Source organism: Prionailurus bengalensis, chromosome A1, assembly GCF_016509475.1.
Source record: "Prionailurus bengalensis isolate Pbe53 chromosome A1, Fcat_Pben_1.1_paternal_pri, whole genome shotgun sequence".
Taxonomy (NCBI): Eukaryota; Metazoa; Chordata; class Mammalia; order Carnivora; family Felidae; genus Prionailurus; species Prionailurus bengalensis.
The window spans coordinates 49,150,169-49,176,287 of record NC_057343.1 but is presented as its reverse complement, the minus strand read 5'-3'; positions in this window follow the sequence as shown (position 1 = coordinate 49,176,287).

The window sequence follows — 26,119 nt, the reverse complement described above, 5'->3', positions numbered from 1 at the left end:
TGGAAATCAAGGAGAAAAGAAAGATAGAAGGATCCTGGGTCTTCAATGATTTTGTGCTTTCTCCAGACTACGTCCTCTGAACTTTGTTCTTATTTATATCAAAGAATAAATGCTGTATGTAAAGCTGGCTTAAAAACTCTACTGAGCAACCTGATTCTAGCTGATACAGATCAGCTGCCCTCAGATTAGACTTTTTCACATACTCTTTTTGGAGAATGTCTAACATGGATTAGAAATTTTCACATTTTTGAAAGAGATGAGGGGCGCCTGGGTGGCGCAGTCGGTTAAGCGTCCGACTTCAGCCAGGTCACAATCTCGCGGTCCGGGAGTTCGAGCCCCGCGTCAGGCTCTGGGCTGATGGCTCAGAGCCTGGAGCCTGTTTCCGATTCTGTGTCTCCCTCTCTCTCTGCCCCTCCCCTGTTCATGCTCTGTCTCTCTCTGTCCCAAAAATAAATAAACGTTGGAAAAAAAAATTAAAAAAAAAAAAAAGAAAGAGATGAACAAATGATGTAAGAAATAGAAAAAAACAAACACAAATCATCTGAGCCCTGAATTAGCAGAGAGGATTAGTTTGTTTTCAAATAATGAAATTAAAAGAGATTCTACATTGTTCCATATTGAAACTAATGGGTAAATGTATGTAAAGAGATTTTCTTCAATATTTCATTCATTGTTATTCAGCCATGAAAGAAAGAAAGAAAGAAAGAAAGAAAGAAAGAAAGAAAGAAAGAATGAAAGAAAGAAAGAAAGAAAGAAAGAAAGAAAGAAAGAAAGAAAGAAAGAAAGAAAGAAATCTTGCCATCTGTAACAACATTGATGGACCTTGAGGGCATTATAAGTAAAATAAGTCAGACAGAGAAAGAAAAATATTGTATGATCTCACTTATATGAGGAACCTAGAAAAACTGAACTCACAGATACAGAGAACAGATTGGTGGTTGCCAGAGGTGGGGAATAGGGGCTGGGGTAAATGGGTGAGGTGCTCAAAAAGTATGAACTTCCAGTAATAAGATAAGTAAGTTCCAGAGATATAATGTACAGCATGGCAACTATGGTTAATAATACTGTATTGTGTATTTGAAAATTGCTACGAGAGGATATCTTAAAAGTTCTGAACACAAGAAAAACATTATAACTCTGTGAAGTGATGGACGTTAACTGAGTTTGTTGCAATGTATACATGTATCAAATCACTATGTTGTATGCCTTGGACTAATGCAATGTTATATGTCAATTATATCTTAGTAACACTGGGCGAAAATGCTTTGTTCCATTTTTACCCATGTAAGAGAGGCAAAATGGTGACAAGCTTTGAAGTCAGATGGCTTGGGTTTGTATCTGGTCCCATGTTATTTCCCTTTTTCCATCTGAAAAGAGCACCTTCTTCACAGATTGATGTGAAGATTACATCATTTTGTATAGATACATGGCCACAGACAGTGACTGGCATTTCGCGTTACCTTAGTTGTTATTTTTGTATGTCCTCTGTGCTTTTAAATATTTCTTGAAAATCTGTTAGAGTGTGGTGATAGGTCTTTATAATCCTACAGGCAGAAAAAAAATGAAGTCATGAACTTGTGTGTGTTCGTGTGTACCAGAAGTGGGAGGGTGCAAATCAGAGACACCCAGACTGTCAAGAACATGGGAAACTCTCTCCTTACTTTGTCTCTGAGCTTCTTTCCTATCCATCACCAAGGATGTCACAAAGTCAGTGGTAAAGTTGTTCAAGTATGTAAAAAGTCGGCCTCCTTAACAGGCAAATAAATATTATTTATGTCTGTATACAGACCTAAAAAATAATAGGATTTGAGATTCTGTAGTAAATCTAGTCTCACTCATCTTCTGATATTTTGCTTTAGTTATGACAGATTCAAGGATTAAATCTGTAGCCTAAATCCTTGAATATATATTAATATTATTCAATTTACTTCAAAATTTTCATTTTCATTGAGGGAAAGTCTTACTCATTTCTAGTAGTCTGTACTTGCATCACTTGAATCTTTTAAAATGAATAAGATATTTATTATATTTTTGAATAACTGCTTATCCGCAGGAAATAAAACCCTCCCCAGAATCTCTCAGTGCCCATATTGTCTTTACTGCTGACTTTGTTCTTATATATTGTACACTATGGGAACATACAGTAGCTTTTGAGTGCTTCTATTTCTCTCCTTAGCTTCACTCACGTCTCCCTCCCCTGCCTTTATTATGTTGCATTTCTAATTCCTCTCTGCTAATTTTTATTCTTGGTTACTTTTGGATATTTCTTCTTCATCTACATTAACTTGTATGTCCTTAAAATTTATTACTGGAATTAACCCACAGAAAGGAATTATCTGTTCATTACCAAGTTATGCCCTTTTTATTAGTCCATGATTGAATCTTATACAATAACTCCCCTCTGGTTCTTATTCTTACAATGGAGGATAATAACACTGATTATTTACTTTTGCTTATTTCTTAACCAACTGGAAAGATACTTTGTGTACTGTCTCTAGGAACAGTGAGCCAGTCTAGCATATCAATCAAAATCACATTTTAATAAAATGACTCTTTATTAAAATGCTTCCCACCCCCTCTATCTAAACTGCCTATATGCAATGCATTCATAGTTTCCTTATTTCCAAATCCGTACCTAGTGATAGTCTTTGCCCCATCATGTCATGATTGACCATTGATCATATTGTTGCTGATGTAGCCAAAGATTCCAACCCAAACCTCTCAGGTTCAATAGATAATATTTAGTGAGGGAAAATGTGTTATGAGCCTTCAAAACCTAACAGATATTAGAATCCAGCTCCTTATTCGTTACATTTCAAATCAAAGAAACCAGAGTCATATTCACAAAGTAAACACTCAGAGAAGAAATTTCAAGTGAGTTCAAAAAGTAGCCGTATTCCAATTATCCTCAGTCAGGATAGACTAAAAACTTTGAGTTGCTTTTAGAAGTTCAGGCACATTTTTATTTTAGTTTTTTAATTTAATTTATTTTTTTAATTTACATCCAAATTAGTTAGCCTATAGTGAAACAATGATTTCAGGAGTAGATTCCTTAATGCCTCTTACCCATTTAGCCCATCCCCCCTCCCACACCTCCTCCAGTAAGCCTCTGTTTGTTCTCCATATTTATGAGTCTTTTATGCTTTGTCCCCCTCCCTGTTTTTATATTATTTTTGTTTCTCTTCCCTTATGTTCATCTGTTTTGTCTCTTAAAGTCCTCATATGAGTGAAGTCATATGATATTTGTCTTTCTCTGACTAATTTCACTTAGCATAATACCCTCCAGTTCCATCCACGTAGTTGCAAATGGCAAGATTTCATTCTTTTTGATTGCTGAGTAATACTCATATATATATATATATATATATATATATATACACACACACACACACACACACACACACACACACACACCACATCTTCTTTATCCATTCATCCATCAGTGGACTTTTGGGCTCTTTCCATACTTTGGCTATTGTTAATAGTGCTGCTATGAACATTGGGGTGCATGTGTCTGTTCAGGCACATTTAAAAAAATTTTTTTAATATTTTCTTCATTTTTGAGAGAGAGTGGGGTGGGGGAGGGGTTGCAGAGAGAGATGAAGACACAGAATCTGAAGCAGGCTCCAGGCTCTGAGCTGTCCGCACAGAGCCCGACGCAGGGCTTGAACACCCAGACCGTGAGATCATGACCTGTGCCCAAGTCAGGCACTTAAATGACTGAGCCACCCAGGCGCCCATAGGCACATTTTTAATATATATTATTGTACTTAATCCTCACAACAGCCAAAAGACAGGAATTGTGGGGAAAGGTTAAGAGTGCCATAAAAGCAAACACGACAATATCTCTATTAGAAAACATGTTTAATTATAAGTAAGTAGATTTGAGCTCTGGTTTCAATTCTGCTACTAACTTGAGGAATTAACTCAAGTGATTTGGCTCCTCTGGGACTTAATTTTTTCTATAAAGTGAAGGAAGGGCTTAGACTGGAAGCTGCAGCTCTGAAATTCTGTGCATATTTTTATCAAAGAATATGCATTCCAACCACTCATTTTTAAAGCTAGAATTCTTTCTTTATGTTTAAATTTTTTTTAATTTAGCTCCAAGTTAGTTAACATATGGTGTCATAATGATTTAGTGATTCATCGCTTACTTATAATACCCAGTGCTCATCCCATCAAGTGTCCTTCTTGATGTTCATCACCCCCCCCCAGCCCATCCCCTCCACGCAACCCCCTGCTAGCAACCCTCAGTTTGTTCTCTGTATAAGAGTCTCTTATGGTTTGCCTCCCTCTCTTTTTTTTAATATTACTTTTGCTTCTCTTCTCCTAAGTTCATCTGTTTTGTATCTTAAATTTCACATATGAGTGAAATCATAGATTTGTCTTTCTCTGACTGACTCATTTCACGTAGCATAACATGCTGTATTCCACCCCCGTTGCTGCAAATAGTAAACTTCATTCTTTTTGATCACTGAGTAATATTCCATTGTTTATATTTACCACATCTCCTTTATCCATTCATCTGTTGATAGACATTTGGGCTCTTTCCATACTTTGGTTATTGTCAAAAGTGTTGCTATAAACATTGGGGTACATATGCCCCTTAGAAACAAAAGCTAGAATTCTTGTTACTAGAGGCAGAAGTAACAAGGAGGCTTATGCATCATTGCAGAGGATGAGCTTACCTTCTCTTTACCTCTAAGCAGGGAAGTTCCCCTTTGCCCACCCACCTTGGCCCAAGAGAAGGGCAATGAGTTACCTGGTCATATTTTACATTGGAAATAGTCTCTTGTGGCCTCCCTTCCTCCTTCCTGTTGTTAATGGTCAGTATTTGACTTCCAGATAAGACATTGGAAAGGTACTGCCGTAAGACTAAACTTCAAAATATACATAATTTGGATGAGAATGGTAGAAATGTAAAATGTAATGTAAGAGAATGGTAGAAATGCACCTGGGTGGCTCCAGGGTCTGAGCTGTCAGCACAGAGCCCAACGCAGGGCTTGAACCCACAGACCATGAGATCATGACCTGTGCCCAAGTCAGGCGCTCAAATGACTGAGCCACCCAAGCCCCCCCTAGGCACATTTGAGCGTCCAAGTTGAGTGTCCAGCTTCAGCTCAGGTCATGATATCACAGCGTGTGAGTTCGAGCCCCATGTTAGACTCTGTGCTGACAGCTCAGAGCCTGGAACCTGCTTCAGATTCTGTGTCTCCCTCTCTCTCTGCCTCTCCTCTGCTTATACTCTGTCTCTGTCTCTCAAAAATAAATAAACATTAAAAAAAACTGTTTTAGATATGTAAGAAATAAATCACTGGAAACTAGGAAGAATGTCAACCAGAAATTGATATGTTTAGAATGACTGAGGAGACATCGTTGGCCAACTAACATGTCAGAGAAGTCGTGCTGTATAATAACTCCACACACTCCAAATCTAGGAGTGACAGTAGGCTGCAAGGCAACTACAAATACTACAGAAACAGTAGAGGCTCCCTCTGAGATGGTGGCCAGACAAGCCCACGGTGGGGCAGGGTTTCCTGCAGAGAGAAGTGTACCTAGTGTGTATAAAACTTTGAGCTGAGTGCTTTTTAACATCCTCTTTTCTAGACAACAAAGTTATTTTCAGTTATAATCATGAACTAAAGCAAATTATAATAATGACCGGGAACAAAATCCCAGGTATGAAAATTTCCTTTTATTAACTTTGCCGTATAGTTTTTCCCATAAAAATGAACTAATTAGTTAAAGACAAATAAATACTACAATATCAAAAGAGAAAATAAGCAATGGAGCAAAACTTGGAAATAAAATATAAACCTACGTATTCACCTGTTGGTAATGCAAGAAACTGTAAAGACTTCTACAAATTAGTAGATTACATTAATTACAATTTGAAATGCTCTTTCAAATGAAGCAACAGATATATAGATATATCTAGATATATCTAGATATCCATATAGATATATCCATATACCCATATAGATATATCTAGATACCCATATAGATATATCTAGATATATATGGAAAATCTTAAACATACAAATAGGTTTTGCAGATATTTATAAAAATCTCATTTTTACAATAAATTCTAAGACTTGCTGTGCCATCCATGTCTTTGTTTCTTCAGAATTTATTTTAGCAGCCCTCAAATCTCTCTGCAAACAAAAAAAATCTCCACTAAAATGGCTTTCCCAGAAAATTCATCACGTTCTGTTTCTTCCAATTTACGATCACTATGCTCTCTTGTTCACTTCGTATCTACCATTTAAATGCAGGAATATCTAGTTCCTCGGGAGTTGGAAAACTCCCCAAGCAAGCTCAAATGATTGTGAACTTTTATAAATTTACTCTTCAAACAAGCACATGTAGTTAATCTCTGTGCATTAGGAGCCGACTGTGTAATTTGGAGTTCTCTGAAATACCTTCCAAAGATAATATAATGTTTATACTAATTTGAAGCCATGCATATGTTATTAAAACTCAACTATGGAGATTGTTTAGAATTTAAACCCACAAACGATTTTTTTTTAAAGTTTTTTTTTTTTTCAACGTTTATTTATTTTTGGGACAGAGAGAGACAGAGCATGAATGGGGGAGGGGCAGAGAGAGAGGGAGACACAGAATCAGAAACAGGCTCCAGGCTCTGAGCCATCAGCCCAGAGCCTGATGCGGGGCTCGAACTCACGGACCGCAAGATCGTGACCTGGCTGAAGTCGGACGCTTAACCGACTGCGCCACCCAGGCGCCCCAACCCACAAACGATTTTTTAGGAGAGAATTTTATCATTAACATTATTTAAACTTGCTGATACACAGGGATAATAAAAAGATCAATGTCATTATTTTGTTGCTGACAGTCCATGCACACTGTTAATTGCCAGGCTGGCCACTCCACCTCAGTCACCACTTCCAAAAGTCACCACTTCCAAAAGCTAAATGTCGGCTTATATCAGGGCTTCTCCAGAAATAAGTGAATCCTGGTGCTCTGAACTAAAGAAGGGAACACTGGATGGGGTGCCTGGGTGGCTCAGTTGGTTGAGCATCCGACTTCAACTCAGGTCATGATATCGTGGTTTGTGAGTTCGAGCCCCGTGTTGGGTTCTGTGCTGACAGCTCAGAGCTTGGAGCCTGCTTCAGATTCTGTGTCTCCTCTTTTCTCTGCCCCTCCCCTGCTCATGCTCTCTCTCTCTCTCTCTCTCTCTCTCAGTAATAAATAAATGTTAAAAAAAAATTTTTTTAAATGGTAAAGAAGGGAACACTGGAGAAGTTAGTATAATTTAGTCTTTCATATCAGGTTTCTGTGAGAAGCAAGGAAGTGGTTTTTTTCAAATATTCATATTAAGGTATAAAAGTAAATTTTATTTTATTTTTTTTTAATTTTTTTTTAACGTTTTTATTTATTTTGGGGACAGAGAGAGACAGAGCATGAACGGGGGAGGGGCAGAGAGAGAGGGAGACACAGAATCGGAAACAGGCTCCAGGCTCCGAACCATCAGCCCAGAGCCTGACGCGGGGCTCGAACTCCCGGACCGCGAGATCGTGACCTGGCTGAAGTCGGACGCTTAACCGACTGCGCCACCCAGGGGCCCCTAAAAGTAAAATTTAAAAAGGGGACCTTGAAAATAAAATGTAAAACCCAAAGCCCAACCCTAATAGAGTAAGAAGTTGCTTTAGGACAGAAATGGCATTCCATTTGTGGGGAGAAGAATTATGTGCTGAGGCAACTATATATATATATATATATATATATACACACACACACACACACACACACACACACATATATATGTACACACATATATATATATACAATAATTTTATATATATAAGATAAACATGGTCCCTTCTTTATTCTATACACAAAAATGAATTCTAGGTAACCTAAAGAGTTAAATGTGTAAAGATTTAAAAAAACACAGACACAAATCAAGAAGAAAATACAGATGAATTTTTATATGCTATTGGGTTGAGAAAGCAATTTCAAGGCATAAAATCAAAGATAGAAACCATAAAGGAAAGGACTGACATAGTCAATGGCAGAAAAATTAAGTTTTTATACTTTAAAACAAACCATAAATAAAATTAAAAGGCAAATGGATCCTGGGGGGAAAAAATACATTGTGTCACATATGATTGAAAAAGACCTCTCACAAATCAGTAAGAAAAAAAAAAAGAAAAATCCTTGATGAAAAATGGACAAAGAACATGAAAAGGCAATTTACAAAAACAGAAATGTGAATGTCTGAAAAACAAAATTAGTTCATCATTACATAAACGAAAATAGGCAAATAAAGCAATGACACATTGTACTCCTCAATTTGGAATTTGTTACTCTATCCAGTGTTGACGAGGGATCAGCAATATGAGTATTTTTGATAGAGTGAAACAAATTAAATCATCCTTTTGGGTGCTGCAGCACAAATCGAAAGCTTGAAAAATGTGGGGCACCTGGGTTGCTCAGTCGGTTGAGCATCCAACTCTTAATTTCAGCTCAGGTCATGATCTCACAGTTCATGGGTTCGAGCCCTGCATCAGGCTCTGGGCTGAGAGCGTGGAGCCTGCTTGGAATTCTCTGTTTCTCTCCCTCCCTCTCTGCCCCTCCCCAATTTGTGTGTGCATGCACATGTACTCTCTCTCTCTCTCTCTCTCAAAAATTAATTAATTTTTTAAAAAGCTTGAAAAATGTGACCTGTGACTCCATGTACAGGAATGTACACAGGGAAATAATTAGAGATACACAAAAGAATTTATGTATAAAAATCTTCATTTTATTGTTATGCTTAATATGAATACAGAAATCATCTAAATAACCAGAGAATGTTAAATAAATTATAATGTATCCATTAGTAACATACCAAGAAGTCATTTAAAAAAACCAAAAAGATCAGAATATTAAAGCATATTATTATATTTTTAAAAGTTCATAATGCAATGTTAAGTTGAAAAAGCAGGATAATAAACTTTGTATACAAGATAATTTCAATTTTTAATAAACAAGATGATTCCCTTTTTAAGTGTTGGCTAGTTTAGTTATTGTGATTATAGGTGTTTTTTTTTCATCCTCTACAATTACCTGTATTTTCTACATGTTCTACAATGATCATATAATACTTTCATAATACAAAATAAAACAGAGACACCTGGGTGGCTAAGTCGGCTAAGCGTCTGACTCTTGATTTCAGCTCAGGTCATGATCTCATGGTTTTTAAGATCAAGCCCCAGGTAGGGCTCCACCCTGACATCTCAGATCCTGCTTGGGATTTTCTCTCTCTTTCCCTTTTCCTGCCCCTCCTTGACTCATGCTCACTCTCTCACTCTCTCTCTCTCTCTCTCTCTCTCTCTCAAAAAAAACCAAAAAAATCAAAATTAAACAATGAAGTTGTTAGAAGGAGAAGAAAAAGGACTAAATTTGGAATAATTCCACGGGCTGTAACTGACACGCCTGCCCCTCAACCCCAAGGACTTTTTTTTTTTTAGAGGGAGCAATCTGGGGAAGAGGCAGAAAGAGAGGGAAAGAGAAAGAATCTCAAGCAGGCTCCATGTGCCAGCACAGAACCCGATGAGGGACTCGAACTCAGGAACTGAGATCATGATCCGAGCTGAAATCTAGAGTTGGATGCTTAACCAGCTGATCCACCCAGGTGCCTCCCACAAGGACTTCTTTATGGGGGAGAGGCAGCTTCCACCAGGTTCCCTTCCCTCCAGGCTAAGTACACTAAAGGCTTGGTTCCTGGTGATTTGTTAATAAAATCATTGTGTAAAGCGATATGATTCAAAATATCTCTTCCCCTAGATGCTCCAATTGAGATAAGAACCTGTTGTACATTGAATTGAGTCCCTCTGAAATTCACATTTTTACTAACCTCTAGTACCTCAGTATGTGACCTTATCTGAAAATAGGATGGTTGCAGATGTAATTAGTTGAGCTATAGTGAGGGCCTCACTAGAACAGGGTGGGTCCCCCAGTGCACTCTGACTGGTATCCTTATAAAAAGGGGAAATTTGGACTCAGAGACACTAAGAGCGAGGACAATGTGAAGGCATTCAGGAAGAACGCCGCATGAAGGTGGAGGCACAGATTGGCATGATGCTTCTACAATCCAAGGAAAACCAAAGATTGCCAGCCAACCACCAGAAGGTAGGAAAGAAGAATGGAAAAGATGGTACCTCATAGCTCCCAGAAAGAACCAACCGTGCCAACACCTCGATTGTGGACTTCTAGAATTGTATTTATTGTCTCCAGAATTGTGAGACAATAAACTTCTGTTTTGAAGCCACCCAGTTTGTGGTACTTTGTTATGGAAGCCCTAGAAACCTAACATAGACCCAAAGCACTTAATTTTTTTTTAGTTTATTTATTTATTTATTTATTTATTTATTTATTTATTTATTTATTTTGAGAGAGAGAGAGAGAGAGAGCGCACAAGTGAGGGAGGAGCAGAGAGAAGGAGAAACAGAATCCCAAGCAGGCTCCGCGCCATCAGCACAGAGCCCGATGCAGGGCTTGAACTCAGGAACTGCAAGATCAGGATCTGAGCTGAGATCGAGAGTGGAATGCTTAACTGACTGAGCCACCCAGGTTGCCCCTAGACCCAAGCATTTTAAATTTTGATCAGGTGTTTGTTTCTCTAAAAGCTGAAACAATACTGGGAAGCAGTTACTGTTTTATTCAGGGGTAATAATTTTATGGTCTTTTGCAAATGTAAAGCACAAAACCCACCCTGCAAGGGAGAGACCCAAGATCAAGGGGCTAAAGCCCTCGGCAGAATAACAGTAAGTTGGCCTTTGCTGGGGATGGAGTTGTATACCTACAAGTATTTTTCACCCAGAAACATGCATTTCTCTCAAGTGGTTGGGGGTGAACTCATGGTAGAGGAATAATAATTGGAGGAGGGTCACTTTGGAAGAAGGCTTCTATACCTGCAGGTCCCCAGGTTGTGGACAACAGGCTGAGGAAGAAAGGTGGTCCTGCCTAGGAGACCTTGGATCGTAGACTGAGAAGGGCTATTTAAAGTTTCCAGCTCTGTTCTCCCTGAATTGCAAATCTTTTCTGTTATTCCCCAGGCCTTCAGAAAAATCTTCTTAAGGATTATAGGCTCACTTATCACCATGGGGCATCTGAGGCCAGAGAATGTAATCTGCAGGGGAGAGACGGGAAAGGAATAATAGCCAGTTGAGAGAATCCAGTGTCGAGACCACAGGGTTGACGGGCACAAAAGCCATGTTGTGGTCTAGGGACACTTGGTTGGCTAAAGTGGTAGGTGGCCACCAGGACAGATTTGGCAAACATATCAGCTTTCCCAAGGGATATTCAGGAAACACCTGAGGAATAAAACTGGTAAAAACCTGGACTTCTTGAATTCTGGCAAGAAGGGACTTACAGTGTTCTTTTTTAGATAATTATTATGAAGGCTTAAAACTGAGCAAGTGTAGGACATACTCCTTTTGAATACTATGCCAGATGCTGAAATTTTTCAAGAAGTTCATGCTTTCGGCATTTTCTTTTCAACCTCTTTCCATAGATTTGGCATCAGATCAGCAAAGTTACAGGAACAATAGTATTCCACTAATATTTTGGATTATGGATTTTATTCTGAAATATTGCTACCATTAACAAAAAATAAGCTTAGCCAAATAATGATAATTAGCATTTCTCCATGCAGCGCACATTGTTTGATTAAATAGATGTATGTCAAACAGGTTCCCATCTGTATGTCCCCAACCACAGCTCCACTCCAAGTCACCACAATCTCTGATAGGTTTCCTGCATCTTTTTAAAATTTTCCTTTAGTCCATTTTCCTTCCATCAGTTAACTAAAAATTTAACTATGTAACTGCCCATTTAAAGTTCTTCGACCCTTTCCCAAAGAAAAAGAACCAAATTTGTCAGCAACTTGGTACTGCCTGTATCTCCTGCTCTATCTGGGGATTCTTTTCCCCAGAAGTTTAGCCTAATTCCTATTTTCCCTTCAGGTCTTAAATTTAATATCCCTTTCTCGAGGGAGGCTTTACTCATCCTGAATCTAAGTCAGCTGCCTAAATCATTACTGTCTTTAATTTTCTTCAATGAAAACTATACTTCCTAATTATATATTATTTATTTGTATAATATTGATCTTCCCCACTTTTAAGTACTATGAAGGCATTGTTAGACAACAGAAATTCAACTGAGTAATTTAAAAGATTGGCTTTATTAAGCAATTTGTGAACCGGACAGCATCTCACCCAGCAAACAGAAAGGAGCTCCTTTGAGCTGTAGAACAGGAAAGGATTTTAAAGGCAGAGAGGGAGTGGAAAAACGGAAATTATTAGCAAAGAATATATTGTTTTAGTCAAGGTTGTCTTCCAAAGGGGAGAGGAAGGGGTCTATCAGTAAATTTCCTACTGCTGACCAGGAAATTCCATGTTGACTGATTAAAGGTTACATTCCTGGGTGGAGGTTGAAACTGCTCTTAGGTTAGGTATTCAGTGTTGGTTTGCTGACCTGAGGCCTTAACATCAGTGGCTCCATGGTGGACTGGTGGTTTTCTTTTCAGCACAGATTATCCTTCTATCGGGCTACACTCTGTCCAAAGTTTCTAACATGATTTCTGGTATATCATAGGTGTATTATAGATGCTTAATAAATACTTGATGAATGAGAAGGTAGAGACCCTTGATGAATTCTGTATTAAAGGAAACATGCATATATAATAAATACTTGTAAGGCCAACATTCGTTTTTCAAACAGGGGTGAGATCTGTCTATATGCTTAAAGACAACAAATAGAGCAAATCTTTAAGCCTAGAATATTTCGACTTCCCAGAAACTATGCTGGCAAAGCTCCTCAACCCTTCTGCCATTTGGAGGAAATAAGAATAGCTGGAATCTATTGTAATGATACACTTGACTGAAAGTCACCCAGAATTTTATTCTTCTACCTCTAGATCTTGTTTGGACATGATTTTATAATTTGTTCTTCACCTTTAAGTAAGCTTCAGTGTCTCCTCTAAATTTCTTTACTCCCTAAGGAAAAAAAAAAAAAAGAATCCCTTGTTCTCGTTAACTTCAATGAGGTATACAACTCTGAGCCCCAGTTTTCTCATGAATCAAATGGAAATAACATCCAACTTCCTAACAGACGGAGCTATTTGGAGGACTCAGCTATTAGTTATTGAAAATGTAAAAACTCTCATTTCACAACACATATCAAAATGTTAGGCACAGAACTGTTTAATAAATACTACTGATATACAAGGCTAAATGTTGCATTTTCAAAGAGTTTATCTAAGAGGGTATCACTAGTGTTTGTATGCATACACCTGTCAGTAAGCTTCAACCTGTGATCAGATAGGAAGTCTAGGAATGTAGAGAAAAAAATATGAAGAAAAAACACACAAACCAAGTTTGGTTAATAAATTAAAAGCAATAAATTTATTCAGGTAGAAATAAATTACCAACTCCAATTTGATGCATTGTATTTCTTACATTTATGCAGGTTCCCTTATATACAGTCATAGTTTTCAATTTTGACAATTTTATTAGTAATACTGAAAGATTTTAAACTATCATTACATTTAATCTTCTTCCTAAAGCTCCTTGTTTCCTTGGCAGTAAAGACATAAATTGTCATTGCCTCTTCCTATTGAACTTTGAAGAATAAAATTCTTTTTGCTTAGCTAACCTAAATCAGCCATGTAATGTAGCCCCTTTGGGTAATAATTATACCTGAAATATGTACCTGAGTAGAAGAAAGAAAAACATCTCAATTCTAGCTTCTTTTCATTTAGTTTTATGATAACTGATTTATGTATTTCTTGGGTTTCCTATTATTCAACAGGAATATACCTCTCCGCCTCCCAAGATATTTGCAAATATACGCCAGTGAGTTCTCTAGTCACTGCCTGTTCCCTCACGCCCAATTTTAATTTTTAATAAATTAGCATAGAGCCCATGACATGCCATTATTTGGTACTTTTTTCTAATAAATATATTATTAAATCAGCTTAGAAATAGCAAAATTAAATTTAGTAAATAGCGTTCTAAATGTGCTGCCAAGAGTCCTACATCATTTCACTTCAGCCCTAATGTCAAAAGAATTTATGTCCTCAAAATATTTTTACTCATTGTAATTTTTTTCACATCACCATCAATAACTTAGAAAATTACTATTGATAAAGGCATTTTATGCTTATTGGGAAAACAGTTCCCCATTGAAACATAAAAAGAAACTCCAGGTCAGTTTCAAGGTTCTTTTCATTTTTTTAATGAGAATATAAAAGGTTTGAGTCTTCTGCAAAATATTAAAACATGATTTTGGGTTTTCTCACAGCTGGTTTTGACAATGAATAGACAGGCAATCAGATGCTTCATCAGGGCAATTTATTTGGTGTATCAAGATATCCCCTGACAGTGAAGGGGAATTTTTGTAATTAACCTATACTATGTCATAAGCCTCTTTCTTCCTCCCTTCCTCCCTCCCTCCTTTCCTTCTTTTCCTTCCTTTCCTCTTTTCTCTCTCCCCATCTCTCTCTCTCTGTCTGTCTCTGCCTCTCTCTCATTAATCAACTTGGATGACTAAATAATAGCAATAACAAACACCCTTTTAAATTATATCACTTTTCTTCCTCCAGATTGATGGGCTGTATGTGTGCTCTCAGGTTTTCCCCCCTTATCCTGCTTAATTGAAAAAGAAATCTTCATCTGTGTGCAGTCAAGGAAGGAGAGATGCTGTTCCTTTTCCAGATTGTAGCCACTGATGGAGTCATGTTCTATGTATACAGACGTGGCTAAAATTCTCTCTGTGTAATCTGTGCACACTTTTTTTCTTTTATTTTTTGCTTTTAGGCCAATTCAATACTTATGAAGTATATCAGTGCTTATATTTATTAAAACAATGCATACCCATTGTAAAGATTTAGTAAATGTAACACAATAAATACAAAAAAGAACATGGTCATAATCCTACCTACAGGCAAACAACTTTTGAAACTTCTCTTGATATATAAATGGGGAGTACAAATATTCAGAATACAAAATGTTTTCTGCTATATATTTTTAAATGCTATTTTTTATATTAAGATACTCCTTTTGTCTACTGACAAAAACTTCAATGTATTCAACTCGATGTAAGCTCGTTCCAATCAGTTCTTAAGAGTCAATGCAGTATTTTCTCAGAAAAATTAAAAATCTTCAATCAATTAGCTTTTACCCCTCTTCTTTATCTCTAGAATTATACCTGTTTTGGTTTGGCTCAAGTGGTACCGTACTGGGAAGATATGGGTCCTCTCCCATGTCATCTGTTCACACACATTTGTTTGTTTCCATGTATTTGTGTTGGTCTTTAATGAGATGCCCTATAGGCCAGCTAGTCTTCTTTTATTAGTCCATGACTTCTACACCCTTCTCTTTCCAACATCAAGGACTTTTGACTCTCCGGTTGACTCTCAGCTATATCCACACCCTATCTGAGGGATACAGAAAACAATTGGCCACTCTCCTAAAACTCTGTGGAGCTGCCTGAAACCCATCTGCTTAGGTAACTTCTGCGCCACAGTGACTCGACATCTTAGACATCATGCTGAACACAGGGATGCTCTATAAGGCTTACCCACTCCCCAGTACTCTCCAAAACACAAGACATAGGTACCTTCTGCACCCTGCACCTCCCTGCTCCAAGCATAATTGAGGTTCTGGAGCTCTACCTAGTTATAGCTCAGTTCTTAGGGGAGTCTTAGATTGTCTTAAGGGAGTGATAGCTTCTCAACACAAGTTTCTAAACTAAAGTCCACATCCTCTCCAGTACTCCCCCATTTTGGACAACCCTTACCTAATGTCCAGGGATAAGCTCCGATTGTATTTCCAAACTATTAGTTATAGAAGCAACTAAATGTCTTCCAGTCTTAGCCTTTTAGAAATACAATATTATGACCCTTACAGGTCAAAAGCCCTGATGTTCAAGAGTATGTCTCTGCTATGAGTCTCAAGAGTCTACTTTAGACCTCAGAAGCCAAGGTATTGACATTTTGTCCTCTATATTCAATATAAAATCTCCCCTGAGACATTGCTTATTAATGAATTTATAGGGGAAAGGTAACAGCAAAAGGAGAAATAGATTGTATTGCACAGAGAACTTCAGTTAACATAATAGAATTCCTTCTTTCTTTCTTTTCTTTCTTTCTTTCTTTCTTTCTTTCTTTCTTTCTTTCTTTCTTTCTTTTCTTTTCTTTTCCTTTTTTTCTTTCCTTTCCACCTGACTAATTATTTATCTTTCTATAAAGATTTATTTTTCCTCTTCAGAATTCACACATGTCCATTGCTCTTATTTTCTCAGAATTCTGCAGTTTTTCCACTTTGGTTGAAGCTGTACTTCAGCAAATGTCTAAAACATTTCTTCTGTCTACACTATCTTGAATTATTCCACTTTCCCAACCATTGAGTTCACTGGGTACCTTGTTTGTTCCCCCAAATCATAAAACTTGAGATAAAATATGGGCATTTTTTTTCAAAGATAGTAGATTAGTTATTTTGTAACAAATCAGAACATCAGAATAGGCTCTTCTTTTCTTTTTTCTTTTCTTTTTTGAGGCAAGAGGGTGGTATCGTACCTGTCACTCACAGTGGCAAAACTACTCAAATTTAATGTAATACCTGAGGTAGACTTGTGCTTTAACAACCCCTTAAGCATTTGTCAGGATCTTGAAGTAAAAATTCTTCAGTGTCCTCATAACTGGTTCTTCTTTCTCTCTTATTGCTAACTCCTTAATTAGTCCAGGTCTCTGTAATCATCACATAGATCAGGAGTCTGCAAACTTGTTCTGCAAAGGATTAGATAGTAGATATTTTAGACTTTGCATGCTGTCTGGTCTCTGTCACAACTACTCACCACTTCTGTGGGAGAGCAAGCAAAAGTCAACAGAGAAAATTCATAAATGAATGAGTGTGGCTATGATCTACATAAACTTTACTTACAAAAATAAGCAGGAATTGGTCCCCTGTTTTAGTCTACCTGGCCTGCATCTAAAAATATCCTCTTTTCCACTCATTTTGGCTTTTCTGACATGTTAATCTTTGGAGGACACAGCCTCACCTGCTGACATGACACAGCTTAAGTCTATACTTATTTCTAGGCCTGGCATTTAAGACCTTCTGCAGTCTGACTGTTAGAAAGGGAAGGAAACTGGAACTGAGAAGAACACAGTGTTGGGAAAACTAATCTAACCATAGGTTGTGGTTTGGTGAGGACAGTCCGCTCAGGGTTCACAAAAGATAAAGAAACTTCAGGCATAAACCAGGTCACTGTCAGTGCTGGCTTACCTTTCTAGTAATGTTGGACACCAGTGGGGCAGATCCAGATGGTGGTCAAACACTGGTGGCCAGGGGGAACCACATGCAGTTTTTTCTTTATATTAGAGGGCCTCAGCCAGGAGTCCAAAGGGACAGGAACAGGCTATCATATAGTCAGTGAGCCAGGCACTCGGCAGGTTTATCATCAATTCACAGTCAAGCCAAAGCTTTGTTTCTAGGCAACTGGATACCATCCAAATGGCTAGAGTTTGTGGCAGAGGAAGGGACCAGATACATAATAAGCCAACCAACACGACTGACTAAAGAGTTAGGAGCAAAGAGAAACCTAGTCTTATCAAAGAGCAGACACTGTAAAAATCTGTAAAATTAAAAAGATAAAATTGGTTGCAGTACCATAAAGGGAGGGCTGCTTGGTGCTAGGTAAGACCTTCCTAGGAACTACCCCAGGTAGGTAAGTCACTTCAGGGGAGCTGCCCTCTGCAATGAATGTCAATCTCACCTTCTTGATGGTGGTCAGAGAAACAAGAGACAAGAAACTGAAAAACTCTAACTAATATTCACCCAAGACCAGGAAAGACATGTCTTGCTTTAGCAAGTGTTCAGCTGCAGTCTGGCTTTAAGACAAATCAAATAATGTTCAAAGACCACTTTATTAAGTCATCTTGAAAAATCACTATCATAGACACCATTTATTTATCATCTATATGAGCAATTAATGTTTGCCTGTGGAAAGAACTAAATAGAAAATCAAATCATAATTAGATGATAACTAGGTAAGCATAGAATCAGTACAGGGGTGATTTGATATATAAATTGTTTAATCACGTTAGGATAAAATAATGTAAAACACATCCAGGTCCCCATAAAAATATTTTTATTGTGAATGGGTCCAGAACATTCTGTGCTCATTGCCTACAGTTCTTTGCATCTCTCTTCATAAGAGGAATGCCCTTCTTCAGAAGGAAGCATTTAAGTTTCAAAGGGTAATTAGGACCATCCATTTCCTTGACTATTTTGGTATTAGCATTGCTAAAATTTATTTTCTGCACTTCTCCTTTTTCTGTATTTCTATGACTGGTCAATTTTTATTTTGATAAATGTAGTCTTTTTTTTTTAATTTATATAGACAACCAAGTTATAATCAAATCTTGTCAACATGGGAACCAGTCTTTACCTTTCCCACAACTTTGCTTATCTCTGTTCTGCCTTATTACCTAACATTTCAAGTCTCAAGGAATATTATCTTTTATTAATTTCCAAGATAGTAAAAGTCCTCACATGCTGTCAAATGGAATACCATGAAATAAAAACTACAGAGGCCCACAAAGGCATATGCTAAATACATTGGATGCTTTATCTGGTTGGCAGATATAGACACATAGGGGCCCAGCTGTTGGAGGCTGGATCAGTAGATCTTGTCAAAATAATTTAATTCTAAGACTCACTACATCAAGGTCTACTTCCCTCCTCAATTTGTATTGGCTTAGGAACAGATGTGAAACTAAACCTATACAGTCAATTGTTAGAGGTAGGGTAGAAGAAAGTACAGAAGGTGTATGTCAGAAGATCCTGCTTCTGGGCAGCTGGCGAAAACAGAGGTCACATGGCACCAAATCCCAGCCATGAGGCATAATGGGAGCCCTCAGTGGGAAGAACATGAGTAAATATTGGCCAGGGTGAAGACACAGGGAAGCTGAATAATACTCCAGGGAGCTGAAAGCCGGGAACACAGTTTGGAATATTAGCTACACAAAAGGAAAAACCGAAAGAGAAGAATAAAAGAATGTAGCAGTAAGTATCTATGAACAGACTAATTAATATTCTGAGGGCTTCAATCATAGGTTGCTTAACCATGGGCAAGTCACTAACACCAGCTCATTTAAAAAATGGAGACAATAAAACTAACTCACAAGATTATTATAAGATAGTGCATATAAAGTGCTTATTATAATATCTGATACATGGAATACACCAATAAAATCGACTGGCCTCTTCTCTAGTACAGGAGATTCTTAACCTGGAATCTGTGGTCTCAAGGAGAATCATAACTGGGTGTCCAAAAGTGTATAAACCCCTTCAGATTGTTTTCAAAACTGTGTGTGTGTACATGCAAACTTTTCTAATAGGGTTTATATCTTTTATCTGATTTTCAAGAATGCCTGTGACTAGAAAAGGTTGAGAAACACTGTACTAGTGCACAGAGGTAAGAGATGATGTCCTCATCTCACTTATTAGTGGAGAAAATGTGGTCCTTGCATATGAACAGGCCAGTTTCCCAATGGGATTCAGACTGGGTAGGATGATACCTCAGGGAAACAGCCCTTTAATTCTGACAGCTGGCCATGGCAACTGTGCTTGGGAGGGAAGAGTTATCACAGAGCAAAGAATTCTTTGGTTGACTCAATTCCCCACTTAGATCTGGCCATGCATTGAAACTTTGCTCTCCTTTCTCCTTTTCCTTCCATCAGTGCCTAAACTGTCCTCCTGCTTTGAGCCTGCCTTTCTATTCTCGGATAACAAATGCTATTACACTTAGTCTGACTCTCCCTGGGCAGAAAACAAGAAGGTGGTCACTGTGATAGAAATGAAGCAATTCCAAACAGCATTCTCTTCCTCCTCCTCCTTTTCAGATGATCTCTTTTGCCAGTATTTATCAAGTAGAACATATTTAACACCAGAATGTTGGTCGAGGATTATGCTAGTAAAGTGGATGCCTTCATTTATGATGAAAACAGTGGTGACAAAGAATATTCTGTATACTGTCAGTTACAATATCTGGATCTATTTGACAAGGTAGAAGTAACATTTAGAGATACTGAAAAGGAGACTTTGCACTTATACAAAATAAAGAGCAGGCCTTGAATAACCTATCTACCAATTTTTGAAATGATAAAAATCAATAATTATTCTGTATACACTGTGAAGATACACTGTGAAGACTCTGTATATTGAGATATAAAATACGTTTTCTGTAAATTAAAAAAATAAGTCAATATAAGTTCTTTCTTTGTCAAAGTTAATCTTTCTAGATAAATAGGGAAACACAGAATTAATAAATATGCAAAAGATCATAACTCTGGTCCTCTTAACATATTCATGAGCCAATTAAGAAAATATGGCTACATTCTATTATTGGTGGTGGAAGGTTTGGTTCAAAGAATAATCGGTCTTCTAGTGCATGAGATTATATGTTAAATTCTTTCCCATATATAATCTGTAGATAATTAGTGTCTATTTTATGTCCTTTTTAAAAAATAATTTTGGTGACTACCTATAAAATAACAACGAAATATTTCTAAGGACAAAATAATGGTTTTTTGCAGGTGATTCTCAATACATCAGTATTTATTTAGTATTTTATTTACAGAGCCATCAATTCCCTTCTAAAGGGGCTGCCCTATTGTGGATTCAGGCATTTGCATTTACATTGCTTTACTTGTCAATCAGGTTTACTCCCTGAGTTTTAATGAAGCAAACTCAGGAACCTGGACCAGAGGAAGGAAAATGGTAGAACTTTCAGTGCATCTGTTTTAATGACTCAAAATCATGCCTGTTTTAGCTGAAATGTTTTGCAAGTAGCCTATACCACTGTTAGTTCAAATTTTCACCTTCAAAACTTATTCTTAATCAGATTTGATGTAAAGATTATCAGTTTATGGATCAGTTAACAGAAGAGAGCCTGGTTAAATTTGTAGATTATAGGAATAGAAGGTAGATATGATGAAAACTATTAACAAAGGGTAGAAGTTACAGACAGGTAGAATTTGACACATATATAAAAAACCAGTCTATACATTCCACATGGAGAAGGGCTGCATTTTTTGGGTTCAATATGGTGTCTCCATTTCTTATGACTATGTGTGTCATACAGTAGACAATTAAAAATCTGATAAGTGAGTGAACTTGTGAATGATACAAGTTGATACAAAATGATCCATCTAAAGATGGATCCAACTAATTTATTACTGGAATACTCCAGTAGGGACAGAATAATATGTTAGGGATGCTCTCCGGGGGGTGAAAGTTTCACTTAAGCATTTAGGCTTAAGCGACCTCATTTATGATTCTACTCAATTATGAACTTCTATGTCATAACGTAAGAGAAACATAATGAATAATAGTATCCCTTCTCCCTCGTTAAAAAGGGCAAAATGAATTGTTTGTTTAACAGAAAGTAAATTCTCTAGTTCCTTTCTGACTTCTATAAAAGAGCCAGAATAAACTGGGAACCCTTCCAAGACCAACTAACAAATAAGATGTTCATTAAACATATTTTTATATACCAAATTTAATTACTAAATTTACTTTGATTGAGAATTTACATTAGTAAGAACCAAATTTAGAGCAATTTCTTTCAACTTCCAGGTAAATTGGAGTACTTAGCACCATCTAATTAAGAAATGTCTAAGCTAGTTGTTATGGGTCACTAGTCACTACTAATCAGAGACTCTTGAATATATTTGTAGAATTTTTCTACCTCTGTCTTGTATTGGATTTCTTTCCTTTCTTTAAGAATAAAAATCTGTTTGTTTGCCAAAAAAAGTTTTTAACAACTTTCTGATGAAATTGTTCTCTTTAGATGGTCAAATAATTTGTGGTAAGTTGTCAGTTTCAGTGATTGGCTTAAAGGAAGACCATAAATATTCAGCTTGACATCACAAAACATCTGCTCTTTGATTGCAATCTGCTACTTTTATGGTTTTGTTTCAAGAACCCTGACTTTTATTTACATGTACTAGATTACATCCAATAAAACTTGAAGTGACTGGTTAGCATTAAGACTTGCAAATAATAACAAGATATATGCAGACACATGTTAATAAATTGGCCTTTGTATTCTTCCCTTGTGGCGCAATAGTTCATAGACCCTCAGTAATTCCATAGAAGAGAACCATGGACCCAAAGGCCTGGAGTCCATTTCAAACCTGACTGATTTCACACATACATAAAAGGAGTTAATTGTAATAGAGTTTACTGCTAAAGCTAAAAATTAGGAGATGTGTGATTTGGTCAGGGGGGTGGAGGAAGACCTATCTCATGAATATTAAGTTACTCAGTTCAAGTAAGAACTTCACTTGTGAACTGACTTGATTCCTCATTATATAAGGATTCTCTTGTCTTCCATTTTCATTTCTTTACTGTAAAGCTTGTAGTTCCTTCACTACAAACTGAGTACAAAGTTTGACTTCTAAAGTGCTCTTTTCAAATCTCTCAATTACTTGAAAATCCCTGGGTTCTCTAAAAATCCCCCACATACTAATTTTATTTTATTTTATTTTACTTTATTTTATTTTATTTTATTTTATTTTTTTGAAGTGTATTTATTTATTTTTGAGAGCGAGAGAGAGAGAGAGCACAAACAGAGAAGGGGCAGAGAGAGAGAGAGGGAGAGAGAGAGAATCCCAAGCAGGCTCCATACAATCAGCACAGGGCCCCATACAGGGCTCAAGCTCACAGACTGTGAGATCATGACCTGAGCCAAAATTAAGAGTCAGCCATGAGCCACCTAGGTGCCCCCATACTAAATTTATTTGAAAGGAATTGTTTGTACATGCTGTGTCCATTAGTCACATATTGAGAAGTACAAGAAGATGTATTTGTAGCTAAAAAGACAACTCAAGAACTTTAAGACTGAGAGTACTGAATAATATACCTAGAAAAATTGATCAAATAATAAAAAAGGGAAGCATGGCCACCATTTTTTAAAATGAATCAGTGAAATTAACTGTTCTGTTTATAAAATATTTTTTGAAAATCTCGTTTTTTATTTAGCTTGTTTGATGACATTTCTTACTTGCAAGCATAAGAAAGTAAAACTGTGATGTTTGAAAGCCTATTCTTGGAGGTTGAGCTAAAAATAGGAAGCAGTGCATAATACCAGCTTCAAAGATTTATTCCACTAACACCAACACCTCCTGAGTTAGCCATCAAAGGCTAAGTTAGAAGTTCATAAATGAAGCTCAAAGCAAGGCAAATTTTACCAATTTGTTCTCAATAATAAATAATTTCAAAAGTTCTCCAAGTTTCCTTGAATTTGCTTTAAGTTTCTTTGAATACCTAAAAAATAGGTTTGCATACAAGATATATCTCAAAAGCATTTAAATAATGCAGGCCTATCTCTCTAATTAAAGCCTTAAAAGCAGTACTCATGGTCAGGCTTTAACTTTCAGGAAGGATTTCCCCCAAATGATTTGACTCAGAATATAAATTAACTAGAAAGTGACTCTCCTAGGAATTATCAAAATGCTCAAATCTTCTTTTATAATATATAGTTTAAATGAGAATTTTGAGTGGATACCTAGGAAGCTAACCACTTTGACTCATTTTTAACATTATAAACCTAAGGCAGAATAAACAGGTTCTCAACCTATTTAGCAAAATATCTGTTGGCTTCAAAATGTGCAACATGGGGCGCCTGGGTGGCGCAGTCGGTTAAGCGACCGACTTCAGCCAGGTCACGATCTCGCGGTCCGGGAGTTCGAGCCCCGCGTCAGGCTCTGGGCTGATGGCTCAGAGCCTGGAGCCTGTTTCCGATGCTGTGTCTCCCTCTCTCTCTGACCCTCCCCCGTTCATGCTCTGTCTCTCTCTGTCCCAAAAATAAATAAACGTTGAAAAAAAAATTAAAAAAAAAAAGTGCAACAGAATGAAGAATAACCTATTCAGTTATATCACCTAATAATGTTTAGCCAAATAAAACTCTTGTACACTACATTTTATACTTACTTAGAATCTAATAATTACAAAATACTGAAGGAATGACACCAGGAATAGAGCTGTTGATTAGAATAGTTTACATTATCTGCTTTGGATATGAATTTCTAGAAGCTTTTCCAACAATCTTTGGTCATGTTTGGCCGCTGTGCTCAACTCTCTTCCATCAGTTTCAAAGTGACTGAGTGTGGACCCTAATTGGATGTCTTATTTCAGGAGCTCTGGATGAACAATTCCTGTTTAATCATGACAAAGACCCTGGGAGAAAAGTAGAACTTCTATTTACTGTTCTCTGTGTAATCAAATGAGACCTCTGATATTTATTTTCCAAATTATCTCCAAAACCACAATTTTAGATATAACAGCCTACATGACATATTTTAACTAGTAGTTCTTAACTGCTGAAAATCTACCACACTATTAGGCATTCTGAGCTACTATGTTTTCACTCTGTTGATATAAATTTAAGTAGAAACAAAAACAAAAAATTATGGTTATATTCCCATTCCTGATTCTGCACTATATTTAGTGCACTGGTAATCAGTCCAAAATGTAGTAAATATATATATTTTTTTGCCCATTTAATACTGTTTCGTTAAGACCCATGTTTTCCATCAATTATTATATCATTCACCAAAATATTATGGCAAGTACTCTAGGCTTGGAAGATTAAGGATTATAGAGAATATTCATTGAATTTATACAATACTAACACTCAACTCTGGGTGGACACACAGATATGAAATGTAACACCTCAAAAATCAAGATTTGGTATTGGTTTATTATAAGAGAAAGTGAGTAACATTGGGAATAACACCAAAAATAGTTAATAGTGGAAGTTTCAAAATAGAGCATATTGAGAAAGGCATTAAAGATAACATCTAACATAGTGATTTCAAAATAGTAAGCACTGGGGCGCCTGGGTGGCTCAGTCGGTTAAGCTTACGACTTCAGCTCAGGTCACTCTCGCGGTCTGTGAGTTTGAGCCCCGCGACGGGCTCTGGGCTGATGGCTCAGAGCCTGGAGCCTGCTTCTGATTCTGTGTCTCCCTCTCCCTCTGCCCCTCCCCAGTTCATGCTCTGTCTCTCTCTGTCTCAAAAATAAATAAATGTTAGGAAAAAAATCAGAATAGTAAGCACTTCAGAAACATTCGTTGTGAAACATTAGTTGGGCATTCTATAAAATAAGTCAAAACATAGGTATTACATAAATTTTTCCTTAAGGAAGGCATTTTGTTAAGATGGGGAAAAAAAGTATCACGAATTTCACTATGAATTGGCTTATAAAAAAAATGTTAAGATGCTTTTAGTCCAAAATTATGATTTTCTAAATAAACCAAAAAGCTTTAAAGCATCTGGGCCAAATTCATCTTGACCAATGGCCTATTTTCCAGTCTTGCCACCAGCCTACCAAAACCAGTTCTATTCTGAACTGGTTGATTCCCATTTAAATTTGAAAAAGTCAACTGCAAGCAATTGCCAGGAACACCCTCCTGAAAATCTACATTTAGAATTAGCAGTAACTTTGGCTGCAGTCACTGTAGATAGTTAACCATTCCTTTTGACCTCCAGAAAAGATTAAGCAAAATGCAACCAAGGGCTGATCTTAAAATTCTCAAATTATGTGATTAGGATTTCTTTTCCTATACTTAAAGTGAGATATGCCTTTTGATGTCTTATAAGTAGAGACACTATGTTGGCTTTAATGCACTGGGACAAAGGCAGCTAGCCTCATCAAGTGACAAGGTAGATGAAATAGCCACATGCCAGAATGACTTATCTGCTTTTTGCATATATCTTCAGTGCCAGTTGAACCTTATATTAGAAAACACTCATTAGAGCCTCTGCCTGTGTACCTGACATCTACAGTATGGATTCTTTACCATCCACTCAGTCCCTGGAGAACCTTTCATACCTCTTTTCCTCCTCTTAACATCAGAGGAAACCATACACTTATTACATTGCCAGGAAACCTCAGTCTTCCATGGTCCATACTTTGAGGACCTCCACACTAGCTTGTTCTACAAAATAATACTGGACATGGTTAAACATTGGAATTTTTTTTTCTAAGATGAGATACAGTTTTTGGAGAAACTAACTAAAGAGCCCCACCTTTTCTGAGTT